At 38.8% G+C, this 14,868-nt stretch overlaps 1 protein-coding gene across 18 annotated transcripts in view; it reads right to left on the bottom strand.

Annotated features, from left to right (window-relative positions):
- The window catches only part of SLC10A7 (solute carrier family 10 member 7), a 148,982-nt gene that overhangs the window by 64,948 nt on the left and 69,166 nt on the right, over positions 1-14,868 (bottom strand). The window lies entirely within an intron of this gene.

A 14,868-nucleotide genomic window follows, 5' to 3' on the forward strand; every position in this document is an offset into this window, starting at 1 on the left:
CAGATAATATAATAACTGCCTCAAAAATCACAAATCACTACAGCACACAAAGGTTAAAAGTACCAAACTGTAGAAAAGTGATTCTGTTTAGATTAACTAGGTGCAGACAAAGATCATTTAGTAACCAAAAAAAAAAAAATCTTTATTCTGTTTGAAGAGTTACCAGACTATTTTATAGCAGAGAAGTTGTTTTGGAATTCTGACTCCAAACATGCTTCAGCACGACCGCAGTGATTATCATCCATTTCACCAATTCTATACAAGCAGTAAAAACTGCTTCTTTTCTCCTGGTGACAAGTTTTTGTGCTTTTGCAAGAGCTCATCCACCTCTCTAGCCTATTGTCCAAACACAGGGTTGAAAGCATGAAACTTTGGTATTGTTTTGCATTTTTTTTTTTGCATTGCTTTGGATATCCCCACAGCATAGACATCTGCTTAATACATGTCTTAAAATGCCCAACATGCACATTTGGAACAAGAAAATGTAGCTTTTTGTTCATCTGGAGTAGGGTGGGCCAAAGCCCATATTCTTGTTATCAATAACGCCATACGGGTCTCAGAATATCTTGTAATTTTATTTTAGTTTAACCATCTGCTTCGAAGATGTACATTTTTTAAAATGTTATTCCTCGGGTATGGATGAGGATCTCATTCATGACCAGAAAAAAAAAAGCAGCATTTTTTCAATTACATGCTATCTCTAAAGTCACAGGTGACCCATTTGAACAAGGTCTTGCTTACAGCAGCATGCCACTTAGCTGAGCACCCTAAATCGCTCATCTCACCTTCTTAAAAGAAATAACCACTTTGAAGCATGCACGCAAACGGTTGAATCTACAGCTCTGTTTCATTAAAAGAGAGCTGTCTACACTGATTTTGTGCTAGCAGGTCCAACAAAAAACCACCTCCACAAGTCATTGTGGGCTCACCATTGCCATCTCCCTTGCAAACAGAGAGAGAAGTGCTATCTAGGAAGGCTCTCGGGCTGCCCAGCGCTGCCCACTTCACATTAGCACAGGGAGAGGCAGGAAACTGGCATGAAGCCGAGTAAGGCAGCAAGCAAGAGACCCACGTGCACTGCAGTGAGTGCTTTGTAGGGTGTCCTCTGCCAAAGGTGACATGTCACTGTTCACCTGGAAATGGTGACATCTGCACGCACTGGGCATACTGGAACAGGTAAGTTGTAGAAAGCTGAAAACTCTGACTTTTTAGCCCAAAAGAATCAGAGAGAAAAAAAAAAGAGTGGGGGAAGGAGAGGTGGAAGTGTAGGACAAACAAAAACTTGGCTTTGTTCTCCAACTTCCTGTATGGGTTACACTGTTCAAACTTGCTGTTAGAAGGAGCCTGCTTTTCCACCATCTGATACGAACACTCGTTTTGGTTTAAATCATCTGCTCTGAAATGTGGATCCTTGATTCCATAACGTAACAGAGTATTTCTGGAGGGGCAAAATTGTTCCTGAAAACAAACCAGTCCTAGTCTAGCAGAGACTGCCTAGGCAGGGAAGGGTAATGGCGTGTGAGAGTGGAACCAAATTAAGAGAAAATACTTCCTTCACAGCCCCCACGAGAAAGCCTTTTTTGATTTGCACTCCCAAGGGTTCAAATGGCAAGACAGTATTAACTTGGAAGGTGTTTCCTACTTTAGAAGAGGTAAAACAAGGAAATGTTTTACGAAATGGAAAGATGTTGTCCAAGATCTCTACCTTCCTCTTCTCAGGTCTTCAGCCTACCTTTGTTTTTTTTTTAGCTCTGGTCTCCCTCCCCAGGCTTTGCCCCAGCTCTTCCCACAGCACCACCGCCAGGCTGGAAGTTCACTGTACAGGATTAGATCATTGTGGAATTCAACTTCTAAAGACCCCAGTCCTCCATATCCAGGATAATTCCCATTCTGCAAAGAGGATACATTCCTTTTGAAAGTGAAAGCCCTTATAACTAATCAGTTAAATGACAGGACAACACACATTCACAGAACCTGGTTAGCTGGACAACACATCCCTAAGGCTCTTAATTTTTACTGAGGACCTGTAGGATTTTCTAACCAACAAGAGACTTGTTTGGGTCTATTGTCATGATTAACTTCTTCCATGAACTGCCTCACCTGGCAAACAGTACTCTCCACAGGAGTCAGGGAAGGAGTAAATCACCCGCCATCTCCACCTTGAACGTGTGAGTTTCTCAGAGAGTTGTAAGATTTAAGCCATCCCAAGATTAATAAGTGAACTGATTTTCAAAGTAGTTCTCAGGTTCCTCAATTGATCTAACACAAATTAAGGTACACAACCTCATGTTAGTGTTATGCACCATTGATATCTACCAGCTGAAACTATTCCAAAAGAAAGAATAACGAAAAATAAAACACCATCATCCAGCTCAGTATCAGTTGTCAATAACTACTGGTTATTCATTATAAAGCAGCTTTAGTCCCCATCAGATGGAGGGGTTAAACAACAGCCTCACCCTGGTGTTAAACACAGATCCTGCTAGTATTCTGCAGACAATGACTTACAAGTGAGAAATACAACAGCTCCTGGCTGTCCACGTATGCAAAATATATTTCAGAGAAGGGATCCCGACCCCCGTGTTGTAGTCACCATCAGTTTATTATCAGCCTTTTTTGTTATAAATGTAATTTCAGTGTGAAAAAGATTCCTGAAGTTTTGCTGCATACTCACACAGGTGGCAGTCAAAAAAATAACTGCATTGGCTATTTACAATTGCACATAACTGTTTGTTACAGCTCTAAGGCAGTTCCACCTGTACAGCAATGCAAATGCACGTAAGACAGGTTTGCGTAACACGACAGTGGCTAAATCAAGGCCCTGCTATTAGAAGGGTACAAGGCCACCATCACCTTCATTTTCAAACCTGACACAAAAGGGACCAGCCTCTCTCATATTAAGAGCAGAAACAATCACCCTGTAGGTTAAAGTAACAATAACATGGACTGGTTGTTCCCAGTATTGGTGCTGTAAATGAGCTGCCAGCTCTCAAATGTCTTTGGAAACTTTTTAAGCACCCTGCTTTTCTGAGAAGAGCTTTGGGATCTGTGAACAAGAGAGCACTCCCAGGGAGCAGTCTGCCAGATGCCTGCCAGAGCATTCCACAAAAAAAAAAGTGTATATATATATATATATATATATATCAAAAATAACCCAGCAGTTTTATAGCACATCTTATACAAGAGAGTTTTTTAAATGTAAATATTATTTTTAAATTAGCATTTCTGTTTTGCCTACAATCAAAAGCATCTAACATCACAAATCATGACAAGTAGGTGGCCTAGCAACCTAGACAGACAGACAGAGGAAGTTCAGTCAGTCAGTAATAAAAAGCTTTGGCTGTCTGGCTTCAGGGAGAAGAAAATTGCTTGGATGATCACTTCAGTACTCTACTAGGTGATGCACTATTTTATTCTTTCTGATAGCTGCAGTTTAAAAGAGCTCAAAACAGGAAAATGTACATGTAAAGGCTGAGCAAAGATGTGGACTGAAGGTTTATTTTGTTTGGTTTCAAACTCACACTTTTCATAGAGCCATGGGAGCCAGAGACAGGAAAAAAAGAAACTCTCCCTGAGCACCTGACAGTATCAGAAATGAAAACATCTGCTTAAGTTACAAGCTACTTGTAGAGTGGGTTTAAGAGCAAAGGGCTCTGCTGTGTGGGACAGCTTTTGCAACTGTGGCAGGTGTCACTGCAGCGCACTTGCCAACAAAGCAAAACAAAACATGTTTATTAATTGCAACGCATGGCTGCAATTAAACTTATCATAATTCACTATAATACGTGAAAATGCAGCTTCATTCTAGTCACCTGCAACTGGGTGGCAATTTTACTTTGCTGCTTATTATGGACCCAAGCCTAAAGGTGCTGAACATTTACATCTCATCCTGGATAAAGGCGGCATTCTGCACCTTGCAGGAAAAAAAAAAAAGGTTTTTTTTGTTGTTGTTGTTCTTGTTGTTGTTTTCCATTTTTTAAAAAGAAGTGATATCAGGGCTGACAATTCATTCTCTATCCCTTTTCATTCTAGTTATATTGGGGGACTGGACTAGATGATCTTTCAAGATCCCTTTCAATCCCTAACATTCTGTGATTCTATATTGAGACAGTTACAGTGCTAAACTCTATGCTATCGATACGTTTTAAATTCTCCTGTCAATGTGACCAGCTTTTGCCTTCCCCAGGCTCTCTCCTTTCCGTCCCTCTCTCTGTCCTTTCCCTCCTCAAAACCTTTTCCTAAAAGACTGACAAAGTACAGTCCCCTAGAGGGTTCACTTCCAAGCGTACCTCACACTGGAGCCTATATCCAGCAGGATGCTGAGGCTCTCCCCATGTTTTCCCATAGATACGTTTTGGAAGAACTCTCACTTAGTGATGAGATCAAGAAACGCCTTCTAACTTCATTACCAGTATCAATGTTGAAAAAACTCCAAATGTCAGCTTGTTTTCAGTCTGTGACAACTACCGACTCCTCGCTCAGACTCTGTGCTCTGATGACAATCGGCAAATAAATCTGATTTGGTCATTTATCCAGCAAGCACAGAGCATCAAGACGAACATTTCCAGACTTGACAAGTAATTGCTGTATTAAATACCACACATGTACATTTCTCAGAAGTTGATGGCCCATCTGTAGAATACTTATTACTAGCAGCAATAACCATTCTGGCTAAGTGACTATTCTCTTCCAAGGGTAATAGCATCTGCTTACATAAAGGGATATTTTTGGCACATTCTCAAGGTCTTCTTTCTTCTGCCCTGCTGTCAGAACTCTAATCAGGTATGCATGGCACCTACAGCACTCCTGCATACGCCAGGTAATTAGCCTTTCCACTAATCAGAGAACATCTCGCATAGCTGCAAACGTACAGTACCTGCTTGGTCCTTAACCCTCAGGTTTCCTTCGCTCATTTCTTAAAGGATTGACTGAACACTGGCTACCTTGAACTACTCATTCAATGCACACCATTTAGAGCTTTCCAAATAAAATCATTTCTGAGCATTTTGCTGGGAGCTGAATTTAGAGACATGAATTATCAATGTTTCAGCTAAAATATAGCCCTGATCTTTCCTTTTTCTTCTAACAGTTATGAAAACAAAACCTCACAAAGTGTTTCTTTGTGACCACCTTCGCATGCTTCTCTGCTTGAAAAATTGATTACCTTAGATAAAAACTAATTTACGCCCATGGTTTATTAAGACAAGAAACTCACGTTTAAAGGGAAAAAGGCTGCAGTAAGTGTCTATGCTCTGACAAATGGCAAAAAACACAGCTGATTTAACAAATGAGTGCTCAATCAATGATGCACTGAGGCACATGACAAAGGGAAGTCAAAATCCATTACATTCAAGAACCTCCTTTAAATTCCACTTCAGTGCACTGACCCTGTTGCTCAATGCTAAAGACTTTACAAGGTTTTCGGAAACATTTAGAAGAGCTTTTGTTTTGGCATTCACTCAGCTGCACCTCACAATTAACACTGCCAGACTCCTTTCTAATCAATTATTCATTGCGATTACTAGCATATCTTTTGAGCATCTTAACTTCACATCAGAAGTGTGCGAGGGATGACACATGCATGTGTACTTTACAGAATAAAAGGCAGACTCTAAGCAGGTTTTAACGCTAAATGAGAACAAGGCTAAAAGAAGCGAAATCAACACTTTTAGTCAAAGTTGAGCTTCAGGCGAGCTGCAGGCAGTGCACAGCATGAGAGAATTTGGCTCCAGAAAGTGCCCATGTGTTGACAGCTGAATAAGAGTTTGAAAGCTTAATGGTAAGAAATGTTCCGTCAATGATAATGTTACACATTACTTACTCACTTAACTACTCATCTTCTGCAGCCCTGACAGCTAATGACGCAAAATCCATTTGATAGTTTTACTATTAGCTATACAAACATGTTTATTGTGGTTACCATGCCTAATATTTCTACTAGTCAAACAAAAAGGAGGAAATAATTTGCAAGACACAACTACAATCCACAACAGTGCTGAGAAATTAGGAATGAGGAAAGATCTGAAAAGCTCTTCAAACTAAAGAAAAAACGTGAAATAATTTGAGCATATTTCCACAAATCTATTAGCATGTGTGCAGGATAAATTATTATCAATCTATATTATGGTAGAACCTCCTCTACTAAACACTGTGTGCCGGCAGAGGAAGGCTCTTTGTACCATTTAGCATTAAGGAATGTAACTTAAACTTATAGGTTAGCAGCCTGGGCTTTGCATTTAAGCTCCATCAGAAATCTAACTCAGGCACTGAAGTAGATGGTATAAATGTGTCTCCTCAAGCACGCAGACGTTCCCTGTTATGAAGTTTTCAGTCCTAGCTTGTATCCACCTGTTTTACCTGGGTCATAACCAGCCAGCTAGGACACTCACTAGCAGTCAGGTACACCTAGCTACTGTAGCGTGGCATACAGAAGCACAGCATAGGTACAGTTGGCTAGGGTTTTGTGTGTGTTCAGCTGCACCACTGGTAGCATTATGCGATGTACGTGCATGCATACATCTCCAGACAAATACAGCCTAATTGCCTAGCATTTGTGCATTTTCTAAAGGTCACAGAATGAGCAAAGTATAAAGAAAGAAGAGAAAGAATAAAATTACCAAAAGTAATCAAAAAGGTAGAAAGCCACAGTCATTAAAGTGGCTACAGTGCTACCAGAGTAGAACTGTGATGCCCACTCTGAACTTGTTCTCTATAAAATCCCATTGCCTCCAAGTGCAAACAAGTCTGTAGCGGCCTAGTAACACATCATCAGAATGACAGAGGTGCCCAAATCCCTCTGTTCTGCATGCCCACAGCTGCTGCCCATCTGGGCTGAGAAGAGCACCTCTATGTTTACTTTCCACACACAGAGATGAGCAATTATCTGATCAGGGCATCAACCAAAGGATGAATATTGTGTTCTGGTACCTGTTTTTACATTACAGAACCAAGAAATAGAATTCATTGGCAGCTGGAGTGAAACCTAGGGAATGCCTGGAAAGAGCAGCCACAGATCCCAGTACTTAAAGTGAAGTGATACTTGTCGCAACCCTACCTCGCTCCTTAGGTTTTTGAAGATCAAGTGGCTTAGATGAATAAGTACTGCTACTTAGTTCATTAAAGGACAGAGGGAGCATACAGAAAGCTACGGATGTATATTTAAAATGATAACTGCTTTCCAGAACTAATATTCATTATCACACATGCTGTAAATATTCACAGAAAGTTTTAGTCTCGGTGTATCAAGAAGTAGGCTTGAAATCTTGAGAGCAAAAGAACTTACTGCCATCAGGCTGGTATAACTGTTCCCAAGCCAACAATGAAGAGATTTAAATCATCCTTAGAAGAATCAGCACTTCACAGAATTATTTAATTGTTCAGTTCATTTCTGACTGTACTTCTGAAATAGGGGTAAACAATTAAAAGACAAATCCAGCCCTGGAATTATCATTCAGGGCTCCCACTGAAGAAACCATTCGTACACAGCTATGGGCAAAGCAAACGAATATGCACACTTCGCTGTCATGATGTTCCAGCTTTCCCTCACCGTAAATCTACCGATTCCAACGGATTTAGAATAGGGAATAATTAATTTACATTAATTACAGTACTGTAGTTATATCCAGTATTACAACTGAACATATGGTATCTTATATTCATATGGTATCTTATATTCTGTTTAGCATCAGAGGCCTGAACACAAACTAGGGCTCTGCAATGTAAAGTGACAAACTGCGAGCCCTTTTGGACTGCTGTGGGTTGTTTATTTCTGCTGTAACACACGGGTCTGTTTCAATTATCAGTTTTACAAATTTTCATTGTCAAGTTGAACATCATCTGTAAAGCAGATCAAATGGTACCAACTAACCACACACCCACTCTGTTTGTAACTTCGTGTAACCCTGTCCTCAGGGTGTATATGAAAAATGTTTAAAAGAAAGCAATATGCCCAGCTGATCAGACCAGCAGCTGATCAGTATTTAATCACCAAATCCAATAAGGAAACAAATGAGGCAGAGCATGGGGGTGGAAAACAAAGGTAGATGGGAAATGTTAAATGAGCCACCGATTTATGGAAGATAAAAACACTCTCGGAAACAATTTACAAAACAATTTTCTTTTTACACATTTAATAAACATTCTGTCAGAGTAAACGAAATCTCAGAAGGTGGAAGTTTAAAAAAAATCAATTAAAATGAAGTCACGGGGAATGGTGGGGAATTGTTTCTGGCAGTTATTTGATATAGTATGGTTAATATTTCTAGTCAGGCAAATTAACAGTTCTGCTACTGTAGACTTGTGCTCACAATGCATACCCTCTAAGGGTTTGTTTTTAAAGTTAAAGAAATATATGCATAAATATTTTTATATAGCTACATTTTAGATGTACAGTAGCAGTCATTTACTCTGCTAACTTTTATACTAAGGAATTCTATACTGTTTAAAAAAAAAACAAAGCTGAAGAAAATGTATCTAAAAAAGTAACGAAATACACAAGTCATTCCATGGGTTCCATTTCACTTGAAGAATACCTTGAAAGCTCTTAGATAAAAACTTATTTCTCTATCCATCTGTATCAATAGATAAGCGTTTCTTAAATACTATTCTACTGTATAATTTGTATTGTGTCACACTCATATTGATTGAAGAAAATTCAAGCAAGGCAGTGTCAGTTTCTATTTCTACAGGGAAACCACTGAGCTGAACAGCCAGGCACGTAAGGTCAAATCAGGATTCAACTTGCTGTGTTGCTACCTTAAAATTATAAAGCACAAAGGAGGAAAACAATGGTAGGCTTTGCAGATGCAATATAAATACCGGTAGTTCAACTTTTTCCTTTTCATTATCCAATTCCTGTATCTGAGATAATAACTTTAATTAATGATTTTACTTTCCATACCCATTTCATGTATTAAAGTAATTTAAATTTGTAAGCCGAAGATGTATTTTTTTTTGTATATTTCAAACTTTTATTCCTCTTCTATGCTGTCAAATGTGGCCACAGAAATAAGTTCATGTTTATTTAGTTTACCAGTTTATCTCCGCATCCTGCTTAGAAGCTTCCTTGGCTTCAGCAGCTCATTGTTTCATCAGAGATTTACTTCATTTGGAGGAAGGAAGAGGACACGCAGCATTATCTTTATCACTTTACAAACACATTTCACTTTACATAGATGGCAAAAGTATGGATAGGCAAATTGAACCCACCTCTCTTTGTTCAGAGGAGCGCACAGGGAAACATAGGTGCCTCACTTGCAGAGCTCACCTTCATTTACGCCTGACCTATATAAACTGAACAACTCGTTCAGGGCTGTCATGGCCCTCCACCTGCAGCCACCAGAGCATGGGATACAGAGTGCCTCTAGCCTGAGTGTTTGGACACCTGAGACAGAGCCAAAAAAATGGGACTTCAGTCCTGCCCACTGTGCAGAAAATAAGAATCGCCCTGTGGTGAACCCTGGGCCCTCACAGCTGCAGCTCTACTGGGATGTTCCAACATCCCCTCAGCCCAGCTCTTAGCTGCACTGCATACATACTCATTCCCTACTCTTCTAGATCAGAATGCTGCAATAGTATCATAGGGTGCAGATTCTGCACATATTTCCTGAGCCTGTCACTGCCTATTAGTGACACTTTTCCCTTAACCGGCAAAACTTTTCAGAATTGCATACAAATTCATTAGTACATAACTCAGAGTCAACCAAAACTGCGAAGAATGGAGAAGCTTCCTGTCCCACCGTGGTGCTGTATCATAAGTAGCAGTAGAATAGTTCACTTGCACACATTCAGGCTTTCAAGCTCTAACAACATCATGAAAATTGAGCTGACAATACAGTCATATAACAAAGGAAACATATCGATAAGAAGACTTGCACCTGAACTAAAGATTGTGCAAACTACAGAAAGTTTATGTTAGCATGAGGTATTTTTCATAAAAGTCATCCTCCTTTTGCCCTCAACAGATCACTCAAGATATTTATGCAAGTCCTGTGTAATGCATACATGCACAAAATGGTGAGCATACACTGAAAAGATAAGCAATAATTTTTAATGAGCACTATAGTTATATCTTATTTTTTCAGTGACTGCTTGATGAAAGAAAACTATTGTCTCAGCTTATCTATAGTGTCCATGAAAGACTAAATGAGCATGAAACAGAGGCATCTCTCGTACCAACAACAGAAGCAGTATGTCAGAAACAATGCAATTGAAAGAGGATCTGTCTATTGACATAACACTAAGTCTGAGCTGGTTAACTTTGTTTCAAATAGAACAAAATAAATTAGTAGAGCACAATGCTCACCTTTCATACCATGTTAACAGGTGGCAGTGTGTTTATCTTTGATCCTTGTTGTCAAGTGAAATTCGAAGAGCATGTTTAGTTATTCTTTGTTACATTTGTATTTCCCTCTTCTATCAATAACTACATTTTAAAAAAAAGGAAAACCCCACTCATATTTAACCCTATGAGATAAACCTGTCATACGGTGCACACAGACATTTCTATAAGTGCACACAGACATCTTTTGACTTTTATTTGAAGGTGTAATTGAAATTACCTGCTTTTGACCACTGAAAGATACTGTTTTGCATAGAAGTCTTGTTTCCAAAATCAAGATACACAGCTGAAATTATCAAAAGGGATGTATTCAAAGCAGCATAGGGTAGTTAAGTGCTCATCTTACTCAGTTGGACATCTCTGTTTTTTAAATAAAAAATACCCTAACTTTTTAATAAAAACTATCCCACTTTGACGTCATGGAGATGAGGCCAGTCATCATTACCTTTTAGTAAGATGAGCCACTCCGAATATTTCTCTTACAAAGCTGCCAAGTTGATAAAACACTTAAAGGAAGAGAACAGTGATCAATGAAATGGTGAAAACAACAAAGAAACTGTAAAACTAGGTAAAACATGTATGCTATATAGTCACTAACTTACACTTCACTGGAATAGCAAACAGAGAAAGGCTGTGAGTGAAGATCCTCTGCCTGTCGAAAGGACTGCTGTATGGAATGCACCCAACCAGTTAGGTGATTTGACAACACCAGCATGGCAACAGAACAAATGGATGGGGAACCAGAGTTCAGTTACCTTGAGTCCCATAGATGGCTACAACAGGGAGATCAAAATGACTGTCCACCACAGTCATTAAAGACAGTAGCTTTAAACCAGCACCTTACCTTTCTACAAATGCATTCCTGACTTCATTTTCTTTCTTTTCCACCTCCGAGGAACTCCTGCCTCATTCCCTGCCTTGTTCTTCCAAAGACATCATTCAAAGTTTGTTGCCCCCGTGGCCAAGTTCAACTTTGTTCCATCAGTAGTTTTGGGAAGTACCACTTGTGAGTATACATTCACAAACACTGACTGAAAGGTGCCTCCTCGCACCACCGCAAACCTAAATTAATCCAAGTTGCCTGTGCTGTAAGAAATATGACAGATTCATTCCAGATGCTCATAGGCATCCGTCTATGAAAGAAACCATCACCACAGGGCCAGTACTCAACCTGATTAACTTGGGCCAATATCACATCATAAAATCCTCAACGCTTGTCACCAACCATCCAGAAGACTCATTTTTAAAAGGCCTCAGGAGCCAATTCTAGTTCCCCGAAACAGCGCCATGCACCAAAATGCTGCTGCAGTTGTTCATGCTGTAGCCATCAGGCCCTGCACCTTTCACTGTCATTACTGTCACCCACATCACACACATCTGCCAAGAGCACCTTCTGTAGCTGCTGTGAGGTAATAAGGATTTAGACACATTTATGTCTACACTTTTTTTTCAGCAAAACAAGAGAGCAATGATTAAAAATGCGATATATCACCTGGAGATTAACCCAATTCTTTGTGATTCGTTATTAACAAGGAAGAAATTCCCAGTGAGTTTGCACAAAAATGGCAAAGAGTATCACACTGATCCTCTTTTCCTCAAATACTGCAAAATGTAATAGCTATTTTGTGTTTTGTTTTTAAATTAAAAAAAGAACCAAACTTGCTTTTATTATTTTTTAAAGTTAGCTAATCTAAACCAAAATGGAAAAAAAAGGAGAGGGGGGACCTATGATGGCTGTTTTTATTTACTGCAATACAGTTCCAACAATTAATAAATAAACTTATTTCCATCAAAAAACCATATTGTTTCCACCCAGACTCACAATACAACCTAGCAGCCACGGAATCTCTCTCCATTGTTCTATTACCTACACATTAGGTGAACTTTAGAAATTAAGAAGATAATTAAATTATAAAGTGTAATTAATCTAAGTAAGTCACTGAAGAATAATGGATCCAACAGAAAGCTCCCTAATAATCTGCAGATAGAACTATGAAAGAATATAGTGAGTTCAAAAAATAGGCTATAAGGTCAAAGAGACACAAAAACACCTTTTTCACTGAAGTTAGCTTCTGAGTAGCTCAGCAAAGACTCTAGAAATAAGTATTTTATCAGTACAAGCCTTGGTGAACTTATCTGTAGCTATGGCCTTCAAGACCGCTTGGTCAGTCTGAATATTACTTGAGAAATGTCATCTCTGTTGGCAATTAGATGCTTTCTGCTGATCCACTGCCTCGGTATCGTGCATCTGCTTCTTATACAGACAGCTACAACACCATAACGGAGGACACTGTTCTCTTTCTGACTGAACACTTCCAGGCTGCAGAGGAAACAAAGCCTACCCATTCAGCATTTTCTAATGAATCAAGATGTACCGCTGGTGGCTGAGGGATGTAAAATGTCCAACAGCTAGGAGAATAGCCCCAAGCTCTTGCCAAATTATGCACTTCAGTATTATAGATCTGCTAGCAAAATGTATCAGATTTTCCTCCAACATGATACTTATTCCTTTGGACAAAGAGAACAGATAAAAATAAGTTCTTCAACAAAATCTGTTACCCAGCGGAATAAGGTATTCAACAGAGACAGGTTTTCAGGCACAACAGAACACTGGAGAATCTCAGATGACCAGCACAAGCTCACAGTAAATGCAAATGTATTCGCTGACATAAGAAACGTTGGAAAACTTAAGAGAAATAAATTACATTAATATAAATGTAAAATCTTGTTCTATTAGAGAACCTTCCTGAAAAGTTAACCACCCAAGTAATGTGTTTATACAAGGCAAAAAATACAAACTTCCATCATTTTCAAAAAATGCACTGTGGATCAGGCATGATGAAAAACTTCATTATTTTACTGAAACTGTATGATCACCCATGGTCAACAACATACATACAACACAGCTCTCTGTATACTTTGTTTATCCCCATCTCGGGATAACCTCAATCTCAAAATGAAGAACAGTAGTAACTTGCTAAAAAACAACAGGAAAAAAAAAACAACCACCACCCAGAACATGAACTACAGTACCAGTTAGTTCTCCTCCAGTCTACTTGGATTAAGGGAAAATTTTGCAGATGCATGTTTGTGCATTTGAGTTACCAACAACAGTGTAATGCCATCCAAAGGCAGGATTTCACTTATCACATACTTGCAATTTGAAGGGAAAACCTGTAAAGAGTCCTCTAGTAGCCATCTGTCCTTCTTAGGCCAATACAGTGTAGACAATTATAGCAGGACTGCTTTCAACCTCTTGAACAAAGTACATTAAAAAGGTTTGATCAAATCCTCTTTATGCAATATATGTCACATTCAGTGAATACAAATTGATGACCCTGCCCTTTGCCCTGGCAAACTGTCTTTGTCTTCCACTATGAAATGGCTTATTTGAGCACAGTATTTTTTTTTAAATGTTACCTTAATTGCACATGGAGAGAACACAGACAGGTAAATGTTAATTAAAAAATGAATAGGGTTCTTTAAATGTTCCTGTCCACAATTTTAACTCACTCTCTCTCACATCACGAATATTATCTGTATAATCAAGAGCCAGAAAGGAACGTTATACAAGTAAAAAGAAATGACATAGCCTCAAATTATTTAATAATCCAGTGAAAACATAAATGCTCCTTTTTTTACTCAAAGCACAGATTATCTTTAAAGGGAATACAATAAACTCTTAAAAAAGTAAAAACTATTTTTAATAATTTACAATTCACAAGGCTGCTGTGACTGAAACAGACTGAGAAGCATCACTCCTTTTTGTTCAGCTCACTATGCAAATGGTTGCCAAACAGCTAGAGTAGCTTCTTTCACAGATTCTTCTACACTGTCAGTTAATCATCTTCCTATTTCATCTGTATCCAACCTTCATATACTAACAGAGGAGAAATAAAAGCATAAAAAGGAAGATATAAGTGCTCACCTACAAATTAACAAGGGACTTTGAGCACTGAGTTATTTGCATTATTTGTTTTACAGTAGCGTTAAATGGTTAGATGACCCAATGTGCAAAGAACTATATGTATTCTATTTATCAAGCAGTCTCTTCCCTCATAAGTATATAACCTGTCTTATGAACACACGTTAAAAAATCCCAGAGGACAAAAAAGAAAGCCAAGAGACAGATAGATATATGAGGGGTTTTGTTTCTTTGTTTTGGTCTTCTTTTTCTTTTTTACTGGATTTCTAACAGAAATCCCTGAAGAGTCAAAGAAGTTACTAGTAATAGCAAGAAGTGAACAAGTGTGCCTATCTGTTCACCTGCTCCAGAATGGAATGGATTCAGCAGACATTTATATAGGAAGTTCAAGAACAAGGTATTGAGATCTAGCACAAGACAAGATTTTTCAAAGTGCACACCCAGTGCATCCAAAGCATTTAAAATTTGCAGCAAAGACCACTGATTAGGAGGAAGCGTTAAACACCTATTATTTTTGTGCTGACTGCCATTGCTTGAGCACTAAAAAGCTAAGAGCTGGCATTTAATAAAGGACTGGTTACAAGCAGGAGAAACAAAGAACACC

This window comes from Anser cygnoides, chromosome 4, assembly GCF_040182565.1.
Source record: "Anser cygnoides isolate HZ-2024a breed goose chromosome 4, Taihu_goose_T2T_genome, whole genome shotgun sequence".
Lineage (NCBI taxonomy): Eukaryota > Metazoa > Chordata > Aves > Anseriformes > Anatidae > Anser > Anser cygnoides.